Raw genomic sequence first — 21,660 nt, 5'->3', positions numbered from 1 at the left:
CCGTAGAAGCCCGCAGACCCACACAGCTGATCAGAGGATATCAGTGTGCGGCGGAAGGAGACAAAACGCCTAAAGCTGCATCGTAAATTAGTGCCTGACACAGGATTTTTTGGGGGGAGAAATGAAGTGCTTTGTACGTTTTCGACACGGCCAACAGGCGAGCAAACACAACTTCTTGGCCTATTTTTATGTAAAACTTGTTCAACTACGCGAATAAAACGTTCCCATCTACAGCCATTATGCTGCAGATATTTCTGAGCTTGTATTAACCACTGGAGCAGCTTTCACAGAAATCACTGGAGGCTAATGGGGTCAGGGGACCGAAGTTAATTCCGTTTTTCTGTCAAAACCAATAAACGAAAAAACGAAAAATGGTGCACTTTTTCCTTTTTTCATTTTCAACCAAAAAATGAAAACAAAACCCAAAATTAAATAATGGCCCGATATTGGTTTTTGGATTTATAAATTTGGACTTATAAATTAATAATATTAAAAAGATAAGTTACATTAAATAGCGCTTTTATTTTTGAACAATGTTACAGTGTTTATTATATACACCATTAGACTCATTATGATAATTTCAGGAAATAGAAATTAGAAATACATGCGTAGCCATGAGATAATGCACGGACATGAGATAGTTAATGCGTGGTTCCGAGTTAATTCACCTTCGCGATGGGTGTGGTGTGGCACTCAGGTTGATGCTATTTCATAGACTATCGGTCATAATATAAATAAATACACCAGACCTGTGCAAGAAATTTTACCCTAACTGTGGACCACATAGTCTAGGATTTAACCCTCTGTATTTATATATCTCGTGGCCACGCAATATATATATGTATTTTTATATATTTTTAATTCTTATTTCTTGAAATTATCATAATGAGCCTAATGGTGTATTATTTGATTTTGTTTTTTTTGTTTGTTTGTTTGTTTTTTCGTTTTTTTGTTCAGAAAAAAAATAAAAAATGTTTTTTCGTGCTTGGTTGAAAATGAAAAAGGGCACCATTTTTCTTTTTTTTTTTTTTTTTTTTTTGTTTATTGGTTTTGACAGAAAAACGGATTATACTTCAGTCCCCTGATAATGGGTCTGTGTATTTTCTGGCAGATCCATTTCCTGGTTGAAGCCAGACTCAAAAAATGGGAGAAACATCCTGTTACTCCGTTTTTCGTTTTTGACCAAAAAGAAAAAAATGGAAAATGAGCCATTATTCAGTTTTTTTCATTCTGGTCACAAAAACGGAAAAACAAATACCGACATTTTGAAACATGGGTCCAATTTTTTTTTCCATTTCCGTTATTTTGTTTTCTTCATTTAATGAAATACTTGAGGAAAAAGGAAATCATGTGACCCATTGGGGATTGTGAGCTTTTCAAAATAAAAGCCTCCATGTCAAAACAAGAGCTGAACAGATATCAGTCTGATCATTGCTGACATTACTGGACATAAGGGATATCTAACAGTGTGGCTGTTATGAGTGTAACTTAAATTAATACTTAGCACAGGCTGTTCTTCCATGCAGGTATCTCTGTAGATAGAAATCTTAAAAACACAGATTTGAAATATTGTCGTCAGATGATCCCTGATAGGAGCTGAGATGCCATCAGTGCTCTCCTTATGGACTGTTTTCCCTGCAAACACCAAAGCCTGCTGATTGGTTGACTAAAAGCCTTTTACAAACTTAAATCTTGTTCCCTGCCTACAGATTCTACATTTTAATGTAGAGTCTACACACTCAGATTCTAGCACCATTAATGATTTGCCATCATGAAGCTTCTGTTTTAGAGAAATGAGGCCATAAAACCTTCAACATTTCAGTGTTTTCTGTTCACCTCGTTGCCATCCTCCTGCCTTTTTCAACCCAAACTCTAATTTATTTATACAATGCATCTGAATGTGGTAAGCTAGGTCATATTAAAGCTAACGTAGAATGTTTGCTAATAGGTCAGGGTGCACTCAGTCGTCGGTGCACGCTGTGTGAGTGTTAGTTTTTATGTCTGTGTATAGAAACGTGCATTTGTTCCCCTTTTTAGCCAGAAAGACAGAAGTCAAACTGCTTGATGTGGAGACGCCTCCGTAGCTCAGAGAGCTAAACCCTGGTGTCGTCTGCGTAGGACTTTACTGCATCCCTCAGTGTGAGGATGTGCCAAAGAGTCTGTTTACTTCCTCGTCTTGCCTCTGTTAAAGCTGTTTACATCGGACCTGACGGTGGAGGGATCTCGGCACAGCTATCAGCGAGTTCCCCGACCGACCTCCCGCTCCGATCGGGCGGCGATCTGCGCCGCTCTGCAGAGTTCGAAAGACTCGGGACGACCGGAGCGGCTTCACGGGACTCGTGTTGTTACTGTAGGGTAGATTATTCCAATTTATCGAGAACACAAACGAAACGGGAGAACTTTGAGTCCGAATGTGGAAACACTCCGGCTGTTTCTTTCTGCGTCTGACTGTCTTCATATCCACGAACATCTGAGGCACTTGCGGGTCGTCCACGTAGGCCGACGACCTCTGAAAGTGTCTCCATGTTCGACCCAAGCGTACCCACACCCTTCTACGGAGTATAGCTACATATATAACTACATGTACTTAAGAAACTGTTGATGCTAGTAGAGCTATCAGCACTTCTATTAGCAGAGGTAGTTAAAAAATAAGTGATCTTAATTCCTCTATCGTGATTTGATTTCAACCTTTGATGCTCTGTATTTTTTATTGCTCTGTGCATTTCTGTATTTGCAGTCCTGCAAGGTGAATCTTAGAGTATTTTTTATTTTTATCTGTTAGTTTCTCCAAGCTGAAACTTTGGTGCTGAGAGCGAGGAAAACCATTTTAATGTGATTGTCACGTCCTGGTATCAAAGGACTCTAAAACATGGGTCTTAGAGGAGAGTTCTGTGCACACCGGTGGCTGATCCTCTCTCTGTATACCCGGGGTTAAAGATGCCGCAGCCTCTGACTGGGTTACCCAATCAGGCGGCGTGCACCAGAGCTCCTTTTAAGACCACCTGAGAACGCCTCGGCTGGTGTAACTGGCTGATCCGTGTGTGAATGTGTGAGTGTGAGAGTGAGTGTGTTTAAAAAGACAAACGACAATAAGGATAACGAAGAAAAGGGTGCAGTTGGGGACAGAAACGTACTGTAAACAAAGGGTTAAGTTTTAGGTGAATCAATCCAGAACAAACAATAAATGTGATTTCAATTTCTGACATTCAATACTTGTCTTTATTCTAATTTTTCAGCTTTTATTCTGCCAGCACAAGATGGCTTTTAGACTGTCAGAGGTGGGCTTGTGCTGCATCTGTTGTAATGATAGAGTTCAGCCACTAGGGGGAGGTATTCTACTGCCTCTGCATTTCAGAAAAAGGTCTATCACTGAGAAGATTTTCATAGAAATAATAGAGATCATAGAAGAATACATGGAGGCCCATTTCTGCTACATAAAAAGGAAAAATTATGAGAGTAAGGTAGTTCTTGAAAAAAATCTGAGGCCACTATGAGATAAAATGTCAAATTATAATGTAAAAAGTTGAAATTATGAGATAAAAAGTTGGAACAATGAGATACAAAATTATAATTATGGGAAAAATTGAAAATAATCATTTTTATGAGATAAAGTATAATTATGATATAAAAAGTCGAAATTATGAGAGACAAAAAAATCATAATTATGGGATAGAAAACCATATTTATGAGATACATAGTCAAAATTATGACATAAAAAGTCATAATTATAAGATGAAAAAACAAAATTATGGTATGAAAAGTTGAAATTATGAGATGCAGTTGCTGCAGTCAGAATCTGAGTTTGAAGCTCCAAGACGAGGAGATTCTCACTGAGGATCAGAGAGGAGCTGACATCAGGGAAACCGCTGTAATAGCTACAAACATGAGAATATAAATCAATGATAAATATGAGTGAAAACACGGATCTGCACAGATGATAGCAGCTACAGATTCATGTTATAAACCCTACATGACATGTTAACAGTTGAGACAGTATAATTCTCTATTACAGCTATCTAAATCAGACATTAACACCAGCAGAAGAAGCTTCCTGTTAGAGTGTTTGCTCATAAACTCTGGAAGAGGAGGAGTGACACCTCAATGACTTTACTTCATGTTTTATGAGTCTAATTCCCCGATCCCTCTCTCCGGATCAATTCTCATTAGCTGGACTCATATGTCTTCAGAAAAAGTAATAATCCGGATCAATGATGGGGGGGCGGGGGGCTGCAGAGTGACAGCATGGTGCGTAAGCAGTCAAATCTACAGCCTAATATCTCAGTATTGATAAACATCAGAGGAAGAGCGTAGCTGATCGATACGCGGCCTTGTATGTTCTGTTCAGATAAAACTGAAGCAGTTCATGTAGACCAGTCCTGAGATAGAAACCGTCCTGAGACCCATTAAGAGCTTTCCTCTTTGTTTTATTTGGACCTGAAGCTCCTGAGCTCGTCCAGAGCACAATGGCTGCAAACATCTGTTAGGAGGTCTTTGTTTGAATTCCCTTTGGTTCATTCAGTGGTGGGAAACGGACAAAGCGGTGAGGAGGGTCCATGAGACCTGAAACAAAGACGGAACGTCCCATTCACTGCTGCAGCATCCAAGAATGAGGCACAACCTTAGAAATGCTTTTTATAATCCCACGGTATCAATGTAGCAATGTTTCTGTACAGTCCAGAGTTACTGAACAATGTTGACTCATTACTAAGGTTGCCCATAACGGAAGGGCTTTCAGGGGGGTCAACAAAATCATCCTATTTTTAAGTGAAGCTTTAATTACCATATTTTATTTTTAACCTGAATAATAACCACTCTAATCAAAGAACAAAACATGAATTTCATTTATTTATGCTGTACTACAATAAAGCCTTTCATTAAAGCAGAATTATCATATTAGTCAAGTTAACAATGTATATAGACACTGAATGCTAGAAAAGTACGTCATACTTTATATGTAGGCCATGATGTACACAAATGTCAGGAGGCCAGAAAATAAGGTAGAAATTAAATGATTGTGAAAAGACACAAAAATGTGTGAAAAGAGGCAGAATGGGTTACTAAAGTATGATGGCAAAATAGAACCAAAGTAGCAAGAAATGGGCAAAAAGTGGCATAAAAGGACAAGAAGTGGCAATAAATAGGCAAAAAAGGACAGAAAATGCAAAAAGGGACAGAGAATGGCAAGAAATGGGAGTGGAAAGTGGTCAAGATAACAAGAAGTGGCAAACGGGTCCAAAAAATTGGCAAGAAATGGGCAAAAAGTGTAAAAAAAGACACAAGGGGCAAAAACAGAAAAAAATGGCAAGAAATAGGCAGAAAAAGGGACAGAAAATGGCCAAGGTGACAAGAAGTGGCAAAAGAGTCCAAAAAATTGGCAAGAAAGGGGCAAAAGCGTTAAAAAGAGACACAAGGACCTAAAAAAAACCAACAAAAAGTGGCAAGAAATGGGAAAGGACAAAAAGTGGCAAAAAACTGGCCGAGAGTGGCAAATGGGTCCCAAAAATTGGCAAGAAAGGGGCAAAAGTGTTAAAAAGAGACACAAGGACCTAAAAAAACTAACAAAAAGTGGCAAGAAATGGGAAAGCAGTGACAAAAAAGGACAAAAAGTGGCAAAAAATTGGCGGAAAGTGGCAAAAGGGTCCCAAAAATTGACAAGAAATGGGCAAAAATGGAACAAAAGTAGTAAAAATGGACAAAAAGTGTCAAAAACAGACACAAGGTGCAAAAAATAGACAAAAATGGCAAGAAATAGGCAAAGAGAGACAGAAAGTGGCAGGAAATGGGCAAGAAATTGTTAAATGCAGCAAAATTGCAAAGAGGCAAAATGTACAAAAAGTAGCTTAGCAAAGTGATTAAAAAGTGACAGAAATGGGCTTAAAGGTACAATATGTAGAACTGGGAATTTTAGCAACATCTAGCGTTCAGATTTTAGAATGAGCTGATCTGTTATCAAAACATCACATCACTAAGCGACGAGAGCCTGTGAGGACCAAAAAGGATCGTGAGCCGGACATCATTTACAGCAGTGACGAGGTGAGGGTTTATTCATTCATTTTTGTAACCATTATTTTTATTTTTATAGGTAAGTCTTCTTCTCCACCTGCCTTCCAGGTCGCTTTCAGGACCGGTGGGCAGGTTCGTATTTAAAACTCGCATTTCGCTCTTTCTGTCCCCAAAATGTTGACGTAGACAACATGGCGGTTCGTTATGTCGGCCTCCGTGAGGGCGACCCGCAGTAATGTAAATTTAAAAAGCTTTTTTCTAATTTTGTAAAAGAAAACTAAAGTTTAAAGGGGATGATTGTGCACTTATTTTAATATACTTCACATTAATATATAAACATTATATACCGTTTACACCGTTTGTGTTCGGCGAAATGCAGCCAAATTCTACACACTGTACCTTTAAAAGGGAAAAAATGGGATTAAAATATCAATTAACATTTTTTAAAGGTGGCAAGAAATGGGTGAAAAGTTCTAGCGTTTCTGAGTCTTGTTCATGAGAGAGGGAAGAAGAGTGGAGCGTGAGATTGATCGGTGGATTGGTGTAGCATCAGTTTTGCAGGCATCGTACCAGATTGTTGTTGTGAAGAGGGAGCTGAGACTGAAGGCAAAGTTCTCCATCTATCAGCTGAACTTTCTCCAGACCACACATGAGCTCTGGGCCGTGACCGGTAGAGTGACCTCCTCCTGGAGCTGAAAGTTTGTGGACAGGTTACGTTGGGTTCAAACGTTCCTTACAGCTGACTCAGTTTCTTTGTTTTCCAGCATCCTGACTTTGAGCAGATCATTAGCTGTGAAGTCTGACGTTACATCCAGATGATTTATTCCACAAAATTAACATTAAAAACGAGAAAAAAAAAATTCTACCATTTTTGGAAGCTTTTTGAAACGGGCAACACTAAACTAACATCCAGAGTCATCAGCTTTTCTCCCTCATCATGTGAAACATCCATGAAACACAAGCACTGTATTTAAAGATTAAACTTTCTCTCCCTTTTCTTTTAAACTTTCATTTTTTCATTGTTAAAAAAGCCACATGTTCATTTTTGAGTGTTCTGCTCTGCAGCATTAGGGATCAACCGCAGTGACACCCCCATTAGCTCTTCTGAGATTGTCCTGAATAACTGAGACCAGATGTAGAACAAACGACAGGATGGTTCTCCTGGGGAAATACGCCTGGATCTGCTTTACTCTTGAATTAAAGGAGTCAATCACGCTGTTAGCAATTATTTAGTTTGGACTCTGACTAGAAGAGAGAGAGAGGACCACGCTGGGACGGCTGCAGATGTTGATCTGACCTGCCAAAACACAAACTATCTAAAAACACACAAATAATGTAGCGGAGGAATCTAAAATAAGAAACACGGCTGCAGCAAGAACTTCACTGGTGTAGTTAGGACAAAACTCAACTGAATTAGGAAGATAAACACATTTTTGACCCCTGGGGGCTTCCTTATGTCACTGACTTTTTGATGCAGTTTTTCCAGGCCCACATTTTACTTAGCTAGTGTTACTTAGAGGACCTCAGGTCTCAGTAACACCATGCTAACTCCAGTCTAACCACTGAAACACACCTGGTAAACTCTGCAGAGCATGTGTGTTTTGTTTTATCCCTCAAAAACAGAAATAAAAATGTTTTGCCCGAGTCTTTTTAAATGGAAACTGAAGACACATTTTAGCAAATATTTATCCTCTGACCACTGACATGTGCCTCAGACATGCAGACACAGTGACAAAGACAAAAACAGAAACTATTTTGGGGAGAATTATCAGCTCATCCATCATCCACAGGGTCACTGGTTCATTCTGCAGACATATTTACGACCAGCAATGGAAAAAATCAGAGACTCAGGCACGAAATCATCCAAACAAATATGAAAAAGATGCTCTAACTCTAATCGGAGGATGTTCAAACTTTCCATGTTTAAATGATCTGCAGCTGTTTGTTTTGTGATGTTAATCAAAGTGTGGAGGACTAAGCCTCTCCAGATGGTTTTATATCCAGCAGGCAGCATCCTAGAACCACTCTGAGTGAACAGAACAGCGTTTGATATCTGCTGACTCAGAGGTTTGAAATGAAGCCGAACTTGTGACTGGAGAAATCTTCCTGCACCTACAGCTGTGCTATCAGCTGTTCTGGATCAGCCTCTTTCTCTGTAACAGGAACACTGACAGCTGTTTTCCTCCACTCTTTAACTCACCTGCCGTCTGTTTTCATCTGTTGTTGCAGGAGATTTATATCGACCGCTCACAGCGCAGTCTTCTGTTCGTTGTTAAGATGTTACAGAGATTGATGACGCCAAAACAAACGTCTCTCTTCTCTAAAAGCTTTCAGTCATTCAGCTTCTTTCACTGCTGCAAAAATGTGTGATTACAACAAATATCAACAGGATATTAAACTTTCAAAGCCTGCAGATAAGGGACAAAAAAAGTCTCATAGATGAAACGGTGAAAAAGGTCAGAGGTCGAACCTGGGATTAAATTATGTAAAGACCTGTTTTAGAAGTAAATGAACGAATGGTGGTTGGCTTTAGCCCTGTTAGCTAAAGCTAAAACTAACGTAGCTACGCTAGCTACGTAATTAATGTTACTATATAGGCCTGTGTAACTAAGTTAGCTTTAGCAGTGTTAGCTGTAGCTAAAGCTGACATAGCTACACTGGCTACATAATTAACTTAATATATGGGTCTGTGTAAATAAGGTAGCCTTAGCCCTGTTGGCTTAAGCTAAAGCTAGCATAGCTACGCTAGCTACGTAATTAATGTTACTATATAGGCCTGTGTAACTAAGTTAGCTTTAGCAGTGTTAGCTGTAGCTAAAGCTGACATAGCTACACTGGCTACATAATTAACTTAATATATGGGTCTGTGTAAATAAGGTAGCCTTAGCCCTGTTGGCTTAAGCTAAAGCTAGCATAGCTACGCTAGCTACGTAATTAATGTTACTATATAGGCCTGTGTAACTAAGTTAGCTTTAGCAATGTGAGCTTTAGCTAACATATATCATTCTATTCATAGAAAATGTATCGACGTAGCTAACATAGACGCTTAGTGAGCTAAGCTTTTCCTACATTAGCACCATAACAACATTATCTATAGCTAAGTTAGCTTTAGCAATGTTAGACTTAGCTAACATAGCTCAGGCTAATTCTGCTACATAGATAATGTATCTACCTAGCTAACATAGCTGCTTTGTAAGCTTAGCATTTGCTACATTAGGACCATAACAACATTATCTATAGCTAAGTTAGCTTTAGCAATGTTAGCTTTAACTAACACAGTTTTAGCTGACATAGCTCAAGATAACTTTGCTACATTGATAATGTATCTACATAGCGTATATAGCTGCTTTGTGAGCTTTTCAACATTAGCACTGTTATCTATTGCTAAGTTAGTTGAAGCAATGTTACCTTTAGATAACACAGCTTTTGCTAACATAGTTCAAGCTAACTTTGCTACATAGATTATGTACTTGCATAGTTTACATAGCTGTGGTTTGAACTTAGCTTTAACTACATAAGCTCCATGGCTCTGTTATATAAAGCTGAGTTAGCTTTAGCAATGTCAACTTTAGCCAACCTATCTAAAGCTAATTGTGCTACAAAGATAATGTGCAAACATAGCTGCTCTGTGAACTGTGACCCATAGCTTAGTTAGCTTTAGCAAAGTGAGTTTTAACAAACTTAGCCAAAGCTTACATTGCTACACAGAAAATGTATCTTCAGAGCGTTAAAAGCTGCTTTGTGGGTCGAGCTGAAGCAACGTTAGCTCTGTAGCTCCATTATCCATACTTGATTTAGCTGTGGCTAACTTTTCTAAAACTTAGAATGCTATTTTGGCAATGTACCTCTGTAGCTTACATAGCTGCTTTGTGAATTTAGCTTTAGCTACGTTAGCTCAGAAAGTTTATTATCTACAGCTATGTTAGCTCTAGCTAACATAGCTAAAGCTAAAATTGCTACATAATGTCCCTACTTAGCTGCTTTGTGAGCTTAGCTTTAGCTATGTATGCTCCATAGCTCCATTATATATAGCTTAGTTAGCTTTAGAAATATTGGCTTTAGTAAACATAGCTAAAGCTAAAGTGGCTACATGGATAACATACCAACATAGCTAGCTATCTTATGTTGAAAGTTTTTGCATGTATAGCGTGGGACACGAAGGATTCAATTACAAATCGGGGTTTTGAATGAGGGCGGAGTTATGCCTGACACATTCGCCTTGACTGCTCAGCAGCCAAGGTCAGGCTTGACAATACGCCGGCGGTTTTTGGGTCTTTGGGACATCTACAGCACAACCAGGGTCTTGTGGCAACTCTGCTACCCACCCATAAGTTACCCTAAGCCGTGATTACTCGTCACATCCACCCTTTGCTCCCCGTTGAAGGTGTGGACTTTGTTGGCGTGCTCCAGCCTAAACTTTTGGCACAAATATGCCTAAAAGTTAGTCACAGTGCTGTAGATTTCAGGATGACTTTATTTATATTTCAAATACATTTCTGGTTATTTATGGATGTGCAAAAGTTATTTTGAAAAATAAAGTTTGAATGGATGTAGCAAACTTTTAAACTTTTCTATATAATGCTTTAATTTTTTGGTACAAGAGTGTTACTCTCTATTTATGGGAAAATCAGCGACCCTCTTTGAAGTTATAAAAAGTCCTGACTGATTTTAATAGCTGAGTTTATCAAATAAAGGAAACGCTCTCCTTTTGAACCTCCTTCATGTGAATACTTCCTCGCTTTCTCTTTGAACATTTGTTTTGAATTTTCAGAGGTCACTTCAACAGGGGGCTGAGGGCAGTGACAGGAAGAGTTCATATCTCTGCTCAGAGATCAGATCCTTGGACCACCGCAGGCGCTGCATGAACGTTTCAACTGGACTCAAAGTCCTGAAAAACAACACACAAGAAGAGAGAGAGCGTTCGAATTTTCTACAGAGAGGACAAACAGGGGAATGCCATAATCTCCCTGCAGAGAGAACTTTCTCTACAGAGCACAGAAGACATAAATCTGAACTTGTGTGACTAAAGGATCCATCAAAACAACACTTCAGCCTCAGCTCTGTCCAGGCAGGTGTTTGTTGACAGGTGGATGTGATGGATAAGGGTTAGAGAGACGTGGACGGACCACAGTGAAGAGACCTGGAGAGAGAGGGGGATGATAGGAGGGGAAGGAGGCCGGTTTGAACCCGGCCACCCACTTTGAAAGCTTCTGTGCATGGGCCTGACTGCAAAGCATCTGCTGAAGTGAGGTTTAAGAGAGAGTCATTTGGTGCTGCTCCTTTCCCTTACTTATTTAATAATCATTTCAGGGAGTTGAGTTGTCATCTGGTATGTCTGGACAGAAACATTTGTGCACCATGTGTTTGCACTTTAGTCTACATGGAGGACACTGAGGGATTTATGGGAAAATAAGAAGACGGTTCCACTTCGGCTCAGTTATTCCATCTCTGTGTGCTAGCTGGCAGCAAAAATAAGGAGAAAGCACAGAAATATGTATGCCATTTATCCTCTACAGAAGAAAAGAGATGACATTTAATATTTTCCAAACAAATACACCAACACACCGTCTCATAACCGGTGTTTATTGTTTTGTTTTTTTTCACACCAGCAATAACCAGGGCTGGAGGTTTTATGTTTCCCGGTTGTTTGACATCTGAACCATTCTTGATGTGAACATGATATTTTCTTATCTGATATAACTCATGAAAGATTTATGGGATTTTCTTGAAACTTTGCACGAATGTTCAATCTGACTCAAGGAAAAACTGATCACATTTGTAGGGTGTAAGGTCAAAGGTCACTGTGACCCAGTGAGGGATTTTTGTCAAATTTGGCACTAACCTTCACTTGGATTTGAGGGTTAACTGATCAGGGTTTAGGAGCTATAACTTCATTAATCTTCGGCCATGTGGTAGGGACTGCAAGATAAAGAAGGACTTTGGCAGCTGGAGAGAGCAAGTATGTAGCGGATGGCTCCAGGATGCCTGAACTCCCTGTCCCTGTCTTATGACTAATCAAAGAAACGCCTACGAGCAGGGCCATTTCTAGCTTTGTCAGGGCCCTGTGCAAGATGCTGTTTGGAGGGCCCTAGTTTGCTAAACTATGATGCAGAAATCCCTAATCCATTAGATAACCCATGAACATGCCACAATCTGCTACACTTCATGAGCAAAACAGACTGCAGTCACGATAACCTCTCAAATTATCTATGCTGTTAACCTGTATGTTTTTTAGTTTACATTATGCTTTACATACACTACTTAAGTTTGTGGTTTTATGGTATTTTTGAATAAAAACAAATACTACGTCCAAAATTTAACTGGATTATTCAAACTAGCAAAATGTATTGTCACAATAAATATTCAAATCAAAGAGAGAGACTGCAACTAACTCAGCTGATGCCACAATAGTCTAAAATAATCAACAATGGCCCTAATATCTATTAGCCACTTAATAAATAACTAGTTTAGTTGTTTTAGGCCTCTAAAATACACTATAAACTTAGTAAAGTACTCTTAAGTAATCTTAAAGTAATGTTAAGTAGCTAATATCTAAGACATAGCAGACATCTGTACAACAACACCCTCAGTTTATCATGTCGGCTTATTTTATTCTGACATTTTAGGCATACTAGGGATAAAGACATGCCCTTTAAATTCTCCTCAGATGAGAACGAACCTTCTGCTAGTGGCTTTTGGGGCCCTATGCATTTGCGTAGCCCGCTTATAGCAAGAAACGGCCTGCTTACGAGGGGCGTTTCCCACCTGATATCCCCTGGTCATGTCCTGGCTCCAGCTGCCAGTGGATCTTCATAGTTGAGTTGTAGGGGCTAATAGGGGACATGTGGTAGGGTAGTTACCTGCAGCATGCATGAATATAGCCTGGGTTTGTTGACAGCGATGATGCTTGAGCAGCTTAAGTGTCCCATAAATATGTTGGAGTTTAGGTGTCTCTTCACTGAGTACTTTTCCGTTCACAGTCTTGTGTTTATTTCCAATTCCCTGCACAGATTTGCAGGCCAGCATTGGTAGGAACATCAGACTAGTTCTAGCTGCCAGTTGTCCTACCTTAGCTTCCTTTAATTTAGTATTATTAGGGCCCAAGCACCAACCTAGGGTTGACAAGGACCCTACTGCATCTGTAGGTGTCATTTTATGGCAGAAGAGTTGCTAATCAGGGGCCCCAAATGTGAGATAGGGGGCTGGGTAAGAGCTACATTCATTAAAATGGGTACACATACATATGTTTCAAGAAGAGATGGAAAAAGGTCTCTTGGGGCCATGCTCTAAAATCTACACGAAGTGCACTACAAAAAGCTAAGGGTCAAATTTGAGCATTTTTGGGCAATGCATAAGTTTCATATCTTCATGAACTCGTCCGAGGGACTTCATCCGATTGACTCCAGATTTTTTTTGCTCATACTAGACAACCTGGAGATCTTAAGTTGTACAAACTGTGAGTTTTCACCATAGGTTGGAGTCATGACAGGAGCCCAAACTTAAAAGTAATTTTTGCACATCTTTTGCAGTGAAAACACACCAACAATGCCTTATAACTTTTTATTGCTTATGTCAATAATCACCAAACTTCACAGGAGTGATCACACATTCATCTGTCAATATCATTACTTTGACACAGCGCCCCCTTCTGGCAATTGAACATTTCTGTCCTCATTTTTTGAAAATTTCCTTTAAATATTCAGCCCCCTCACACCATTCAGCCCAGGCTTATGATTTTTGGTCTGCATATGGGCCATCATCAGACCTACAAAAAAGCCTCTTGGACCCATGCCCAAATCCCAACAGGAAGTCTACGAGCTTCATCTCAATTTCAAAATAAGGCACTTTTGATGGTGCCAAATGAATTCAACCTATTATAACTTTAGTACACAATATTCTGTGTTCTTCTGCTCTTTCTTCCAAGACAACAGTATCACACTGAACACACCTACATGCAAACATCTCATCATAGCACCACCTAGTGGCAACAGGAAGTGACAAAAATGGGTCATATCTTCATTCTTCTTATTGTGCAATTTGATATCTCGCCAATTAGACAGTAAGTATATGTAACTCTCATCCAAAACATTAGTTTGCCTTCAAATTTCACATGTAGGATCAAGATCTGCTCCTTTACACATTCAAAGGTTAAGTTCGTTGTTTTGATGTGGCACCCCTACTTGCAACAGGAAGTGTCACAATTGGGCCATTGCTTTATCTGCAAGCAATTCATTATCTCGCTGTTTCACAGGAAGTCACTGTAACTCTTATATGAAACCTCTGATTTCCATCAAATCTCATGTCCATGATTGGGGTCTGCCTATCTTCACATTTAAATGTGTGTTACATGTTTTTCCTGATGCATCGCCTAGTGTAATAAAGCAGAAGCATCTCCACCAAAAATGTCCTGTTTTTTTCTCTTTTTACATGATAAATAAATAACAGTCCAAGGAGGACTGACATGCTTCCTGTGCTCTGCTGAAGAACACTGCACGGGTTGCTTACACCCAATAATTCCCACACTCCTGTAGTGACACATCCTGAAATGCACTGGGGTGCTAGGGCCCTTCAGTGCTACTTGCAGCCGTAGTTTGCATTAAAACTGAGGAAAAAATGCACCAGAAGCCGTTGTTCCATTCAGTGACGTTCTTTCAGGTAAACTATGACTCTAAGCGTGACAGGGAAAGCTATTTTTAGTCTTCAGCCATCATTTTATCCTGATCTGTCAGCTCCTGTTTTCACTTTCTCAGATGAAGTTCAGATGGAACAGAAAAGTCTCGTCCGTCTGGCGCTGTTTCTCTTCATAACACCCCAGGGTGTCATTCATCATCCCAGGTTATGTGGGAGACCGGCTAGCACGCTTTCACACTGCATCCAAACGTCTGTATGAGCTGACCAGCTGATGACTGGGAGCGCCCTGAGGTGAAAACCTGCTTCATGTCTTAAGGTCCGCTCAGACTACATGATTTTTTTGGTCGTTCACAGCGGTCGTTCGTTGTCAGACTATGCAACAAAAATCTTGGTTGACAACCTGGCCACACTACAAGAGTGATTCTGACCGCCCACCGTATGCTGATGTCACCTCTGTCTCTGTGACTGAGTGCAAGTTCACAGGTTGACAAGGAGGTAGGTCAAAGAGTGTCAGTCACTCTACAACAGAAGCGCTAAGTGATTGTAGCGGTCTTTGCTCGTAAAAAAGGAAAATAAGACACAATTATGGATTGATTGTGGATAACAGTTACGGATGTCTCAAGAGGAGGACAATGTTGACTGGCTCTCCTTCAGATAGAACTTAAGGTAAGCATGTGATAATGTAAATTAAATAAAATTTACAAATTAGTTTTAGGGAATAAAAGGGGATCAAAAGTGGTAAATCTTGTAAATTAAGATGCAAAGATAAGGAGCAAATGCTCTCCTGTTGGTAGACGTCAGGATTCACGTCTTTAACGTCAGGTCGGGGTGTCAAACTAGACGACGATGTGAGAAAAATTCTGACACGCTAGTTTTGTCGAATCGTGGTTGTGGGGCGTCTTGGATGCGTCATTTATTATGTCACACTACAAAACCGTTAGTCGTTCCTGACTCTCTAAAGCGGGGTACACACATAAGGATTTTCTGAATCTTAAAAGAGATTTTATCGTTAGAGACCACATGAAGATAAAAAATCAGGCACTGAACAGTTTTGATCGTACTGTGTGTGGTGTGCTCCGATAATCTCAACACAGCACACCACGCACATCATGATTCTGTCCCACCACTGATCCAGAATCTCGTCCTCCAAGCCAGAAATCTCACTTGATCACACGTGATCAAATAAAACGAAAAAGAAGAAACCTAGCAACAACCGGAAAACACAACATGCAACATGGAAGACGACATACAAGAGGAGGGAATGATGGTGTTCTTGGGACTTTATAGTCTACTGTTGTTGTTCAGAAGTCCACCGAACTTTATGATGCTTCAGCAGGTCAGCCATGCTTGTTTTTATTTACGCCTGCTTCCTTGTTCCTCAGTCAGCTCGCTTCTTGATTGGCTACATTCCGTTCCACGTCACAATTCACGGAGTCATGACTCGGGAGTCGTCGGCTTTCCCCACACACGAAGATTTTTGGTTGTAAATATTGAACAAGTTTAATTTTTACGATTGTCAGCCCCAACCGTTTTCAGAGCTGATTATCGGGACAAATTCCCTCTCAGCACACCTCAGACCACTGGATAATCTGATAGGATAACCTTATAAGACCTAAGATAATCAGGCGTTTGCTGTCCTTGGTCAGGAAGGGGGAAAATCGGAACAAAAACAGCCCAATTATCTTTATGTGTGTACCCCGCTTAAATCGGGCCTGAGTTTTGACGATGAGCTGTGGCGTTGCAGTCGGGCTTAAATCTGGCTGAATTTGTGTAGTCTGAGCCGGCATTTAGGCTGACATTTCTGACAATATTCTAGTTTACATGTACGCAAAGAGAGTAAGACCTAAAGGAGAAGAAACTCTGAACCAGGCTGCTCAAATCCTAAGAGTCTCCTTGGTGTCTGTCTGTGTTTAGTTTTTAGTATTTATAAACTCTGACTTCCTCCTGAATCCAGGCCTTCTTGTGTCCACAGAGGAGCAGTCTGCCTATCTTCTTGTACGTCTCTCGGGGTTAGTTGGTGGATTTTTAGGAATCTAAAACAGACTTTATGGCAAATAAAAAGACTGAATCTGCAGCAGGGCTTCTTTTTGTTTTGAATTCTCACGTTCTCTCGATCAGATTTCTGAGGAGTCTGCGCATCCAAAGAATCGGTTATCAGGAAATCTCCCAGGAAATGTTTGGTGGGACTCAACTTCTAGCGAAAAACTAAAAAATGTAATTATGTTACACAGAACCACCAATGAATTCTGTTCCTGGGAATGAACTAAGTAAGCTAACTGCTCAAAGAAAATAGGCAGTGTGTTTGAAGCTTTGGACGTGCATAAAGGATGCAACAAGGTTTAAAGAGCTCTAAGGTGCAGGTATAACATACATGCATGCAGCGCTTTGCCCTGTGGAATTAAGAACTTAACTTCTTAATTCTTAATGTTTCAGTTAACACATTTCTTTAAAGTGAAGCTCAGAGATACTTCATGTTCAGGATACGGCTGTCAAACGCCCCTCCCTGATCAGCTGCCGACCCATTTTGAGTTTTGTAAAATTATGTCATTTTAGGCTGATTTTTCTTCTGTTTTTTTGTGTTGGTTCAATGCACATAAAGGAAATAAACATGAATATACTGAAAACATTTGTAATTGCAACAATTTCTGGGAGAAATGGTGTACTTTCTGGAAAAACTCCAGGGGTGCCAATACTTTCGTCCATGACTGTATAGCTGAGGACCTCTCCTAGACTGCCAATACAGCTGCAGTAGTTAAAAAAGGCCCAACAAAGACTCCACTTCCTAAGAGTGCTGAGAAGGAACCATATGGAGGAGAGGCTGCTAGTGGCCTCACCTATTGCATCACGGCCTGATATGCTAACTGCTTAGAGGCAGACAAGAAAAGCCTTCAGAGGGTCGAAAAAAACGCCCAAACGATCGCTGCCTGTCCCTTACCCTCCGTGGACAACATTGCAAGCAAGCGAGGAGAGAGAGGCAGATTGCTGCAGATCCCACACACCCAGCACAGCACCTGTTTGACCTCATGCCCTCAGGTAGGAGGTACAGGTGTCTCAAAAGCAGGACTAACTGTCTGAAAAACAGCTTCTTTCCCTGGGCTGTAAGAATCCTAAATGCGTCCTAAAGTGTGTACGTGCTAAAGTGTGCTGTATAACCATATTGCACTTTATTCTTACTTGATTGTTCTTTTATGGATCCTTTTATCCCTTTTATTATTTATTGTACTTATTTATTTACTCGCTGCTGCACTGGCCAGGGAAGTATTGCAATTTCATTGTATACCTGATGTGCAATGACATTAAAGGTTTCTTACCTTCTTGGATGTTTTACCCTTTTATTGATTTTATAAATCAATCACAATCAATATGATTTGGCTTTTTTGACAGAAAAGAATTACAAAACAAAACTCTTTAATGTCAAAGTGAAAACAGATTTCTGCAGAGTAATATCAATTAAATAAAATGTGTGATATAAAATAAGTGACTGATGCACCTTTGGCTGCAATCACAGCACTGAGTCTGTGTGGATAGGTCTCATTCACGCTTGCACGTCTGGTTTCTACGGAGACCCAGACATGACATGGTAAAAAAAAAAATTTAAATTGTGGCCACACTCGTTAATACTAACTCGTGGCCAAGTAATACTAATTTGTGGCCACGAAATAAGTATAACGTGCGCTCGTAATACTGATTGATAATATTGATATCATTCCTGGACAGCTGGGTAAGCAAATCGAGCGCACCTTCCTATCCCGGCGTCCAAGTCATTACTCCACCAGTAAAGCAACCTGGCTCTCAATATTCTGTTTAAATGCCTCTCGGTGGTAGCTGGTTTGTAGCTCATTCCCAGCCTAAAATAAAATTCAATCATACTATCCCTGTCCAGTGAAAACACTGCCAAGGAATGATATTAATATTATTAATTAGTATTTCATGCACACAATATGCCTACTTGTGGCCACAATTTATACTTATTTTGTGGCCACAAATTGGTATTTTGTGTGCAATTTATAGTTATTCGTGGCCACAAATTGCTATTTTGTGGCTATGAATTAATATTTTGTGGCCACAAATTAGTATTTTACATGCACTTTATACTTATTCGTGGCCACAAATTGGTATTTTGTGTGCAATTTATACTTTTCGTGGCCACATATTGGTATTTCGTGGCCACAAAGAAGTATTTTGTGTGCACTTTATACATATTTGGTGGCCACAAATTGGTAATTTCTGGCCACGAATTAGTATTTTTTGGCCACAAATAAGTATTTCGTGTGCACTATACATATTGGTGGCCAGAAATTGGTATTTTGTGGCCACGAATTAGTATTTTGTGTGCACTTCATACTTATTTTGTGGCCACAAATTGGTATTTTGTGGCCATGAATTAGTGTTTTTTGGCCACAAATTAGTATTTCACGTGCACTACTTATTCATGGCCACAAATTGGTATTTTGTGGTATTTTTGTAGCCACGAATTAGAATTTTGTGGCTATGAATTAGAATTTCGTGCACACATTATAGCTTTATTGTGGCCACAATTTGATTTTTTTTTTCTTACCATGTCATATCTGGGACACCGTAGGATTCTGCAGTTTTACTCCATACATCTTTGCTACACTGCTCAAGCTATGTCAGGTTGCGTGGTGATTGGGTGTGAACAGCCCTTTTCAAGTCCAGCCACAAATTCTCTACTGGATTGGGGTCTGGGCTTTGACTCGGACACTCCAGAACATTCCCCTTGTTGTGCTCAAGCCATGTGTAGCTTTCTCTGTATGCTTCAGCTCATTGTCTTACTGAAAGATAAATCTTCTCAAGCTGTAGTTCTCTTGTAGACTGAATAAGATTGTCTTCCAGGATTCTGCTTTATTCATTTCACCCTCTACCTTTCCAAGTCTTCCAGACCAGCTGCTGAGAAGCATCCCCACTGCATGATGCTTCCACCTCCATACGCCACAGTGGGGATTGTGTGTTTGTGGTGATGTGCAGTGTTTGGCGTCTTGTCTGATGACCAAAAAGCTCAAAAAAACTTTCTTTCACTTGACCATGGAGTCTCCCACATGTCTTTTGGTGAACTCTAATCCAGATTTAATGAGTCGCTTTCTCTTTGCGGCTCTCCCTTTAAGCTTTGACTGGTGAAAAACCCGGCTAACGGTTGTTGTATCATGGTCACCACTTTGACAATGTTAACACTGAATCTGAATCAAGATTGTGCAGCTGCCATGCACACATCTTGGTAAAAATGCCTAAAATTGCTGTAGCAAACATGTCAGCCCAGTAGTTTGCAGCGTGACTTTGTTATCCAAAAACATCATCACACTCACATCCTCCTCTTTCTTCAGAGTTGGCTTGAACTGTCTGAGCATGAGTGTAAATCTCTGTTATCAGAGAGGCGGATTTAAGCAGTTTACATGTCAAAGGCTTGGTCATGTAAACTTTAGAAGAACATTCTCCCTTTTCCTTTCCTTTCCTGGTATTTTTAGAGAACATAACAAACATGTGCAGAGGTAAAATCTGAACAACTTTTCAGATCCACAGTCTGATCCCTGGAGGAAGAAGAGGAGGAAGCACATTAGTATCTCATCTTCTGGTTGTTAATGGATCTGTTGATGTCCTGTTTCCACAAAGAGCATCATGGGACGTTGGGCTTTCTCGTAACTCTGAGTCACTCAGTGGTCCTTTCTTTCATGTCGACACACGGCTGAAGGTGTCCAAGTACTGGCCGATCCTCTGGACGCAGGACTGGAAACTTTAAATCATGAGCAGGTTTTCTGTGGTTCACTCTCAGTGATTTATTTATCGAGCTTTATCATGCTTGAAACACAGATTTAAATGTACAGTATTGTTATCCAGAGAGCGCTTCAAACTGGAGCTGATCCAGCAGAAATGAGTGAGACCAAACTTATTACATGGTCATTTACAGACCTGCAGCCAACATGAGTTTTCAGCCCCGCAGCGGGAATCGACCGGTCTGGATGCTCCGGGATGCATTAAGAAGAGGAGAGGAGAAAACACGATGAAATGTTAATGAAGCGGCAGAGAGCTGTTAGGAGGCTGTCTGATGAATAGAGTGCATGGTAATATGAGTAACACTGTCTGATTACTTTTGGGCGCAGTTATGAAGTTTGTGGTGTGAAATTTCCTGTCGCTGTTGTTCCTGACATCTGTAGATAAATCAAAGACATCAATATCTAAATAGTGATTACATAACTCCATAGAATGGGACCGGCAAAGCAGCTGACTGCCAACAAACTCGGAAAGGTTCCTGTCTAAAATCAGATTTTACTGGAAGATAGGAAGATTTCTGCAATTTGGGACTGACTCTGTCTCTAGAGGAGAGTTTCCGGTAGGGGACTTCAGAATTGAACGCTTTTTGCAGATGCTGTGGTGCTAGTTCAAGCGGTTCAAGCAGTTCAAGCCCCCCCCCCCCGTCGCGTGGAGGGGCAGCGGTTTATTCTCTAGCTGCTGCAGCCTCACTGTCATCTGAGGAACATCCAGCCACAGCTACAGCGACAAGCTGTCCCATGTAGAGACTGTAGGGGTGGGGATGTGGGCCAAAATTTATGCCTTAGAATTTCTTAAGGTGATACATTGTTTCTATATCTGCATATTTTTAAGAGGTTGTCACAGTTCTTTTTCTTCACAGTTCACAGGTTGTCAGTTCTGCTTATGAGCCCACGTGAATGTCATGACCAACCCCAAAGAGAATGTAACAACCAACCCCATAGACAATGTGACAACCAACCCCAACAAGTATGTGACAACCAACCCCAAAGAGAATGCGATGACCAACCTCATAGATAATGTGACAACCAACCCCAACAGGAGTGTGATGACCAACCCCATAGACAATGTGCCAACCAACCCCACAAGTATGTGACAACTAACCCCAAAGAGAATGTGATAACCAACCCCATAGAGAATGTATCAACCAACCCCGTAGACAATGGGACAACCAAACCCAAAGAGAATGTGATGACTGACCTCATAGACAATGTGACAACCAAGCCCAACAAGAATGTGACGACC

The sequence above is a fragment of the Cheilinus undulatus genome, linkage group 21, assembly GCF_018320785.1.
Source record: "Cheilinus undulatus linkage group 21, ASM1832078v1, whole genome shotgun sequence".
NCBI lineage: Eukaryota > Metazoa > Chordata > Actinopteri > Labriformes > Labridae > Cheilinus > Cheilinus undulatus.
Note: the sequence above shows the minus strand (reverse complement) of the source record.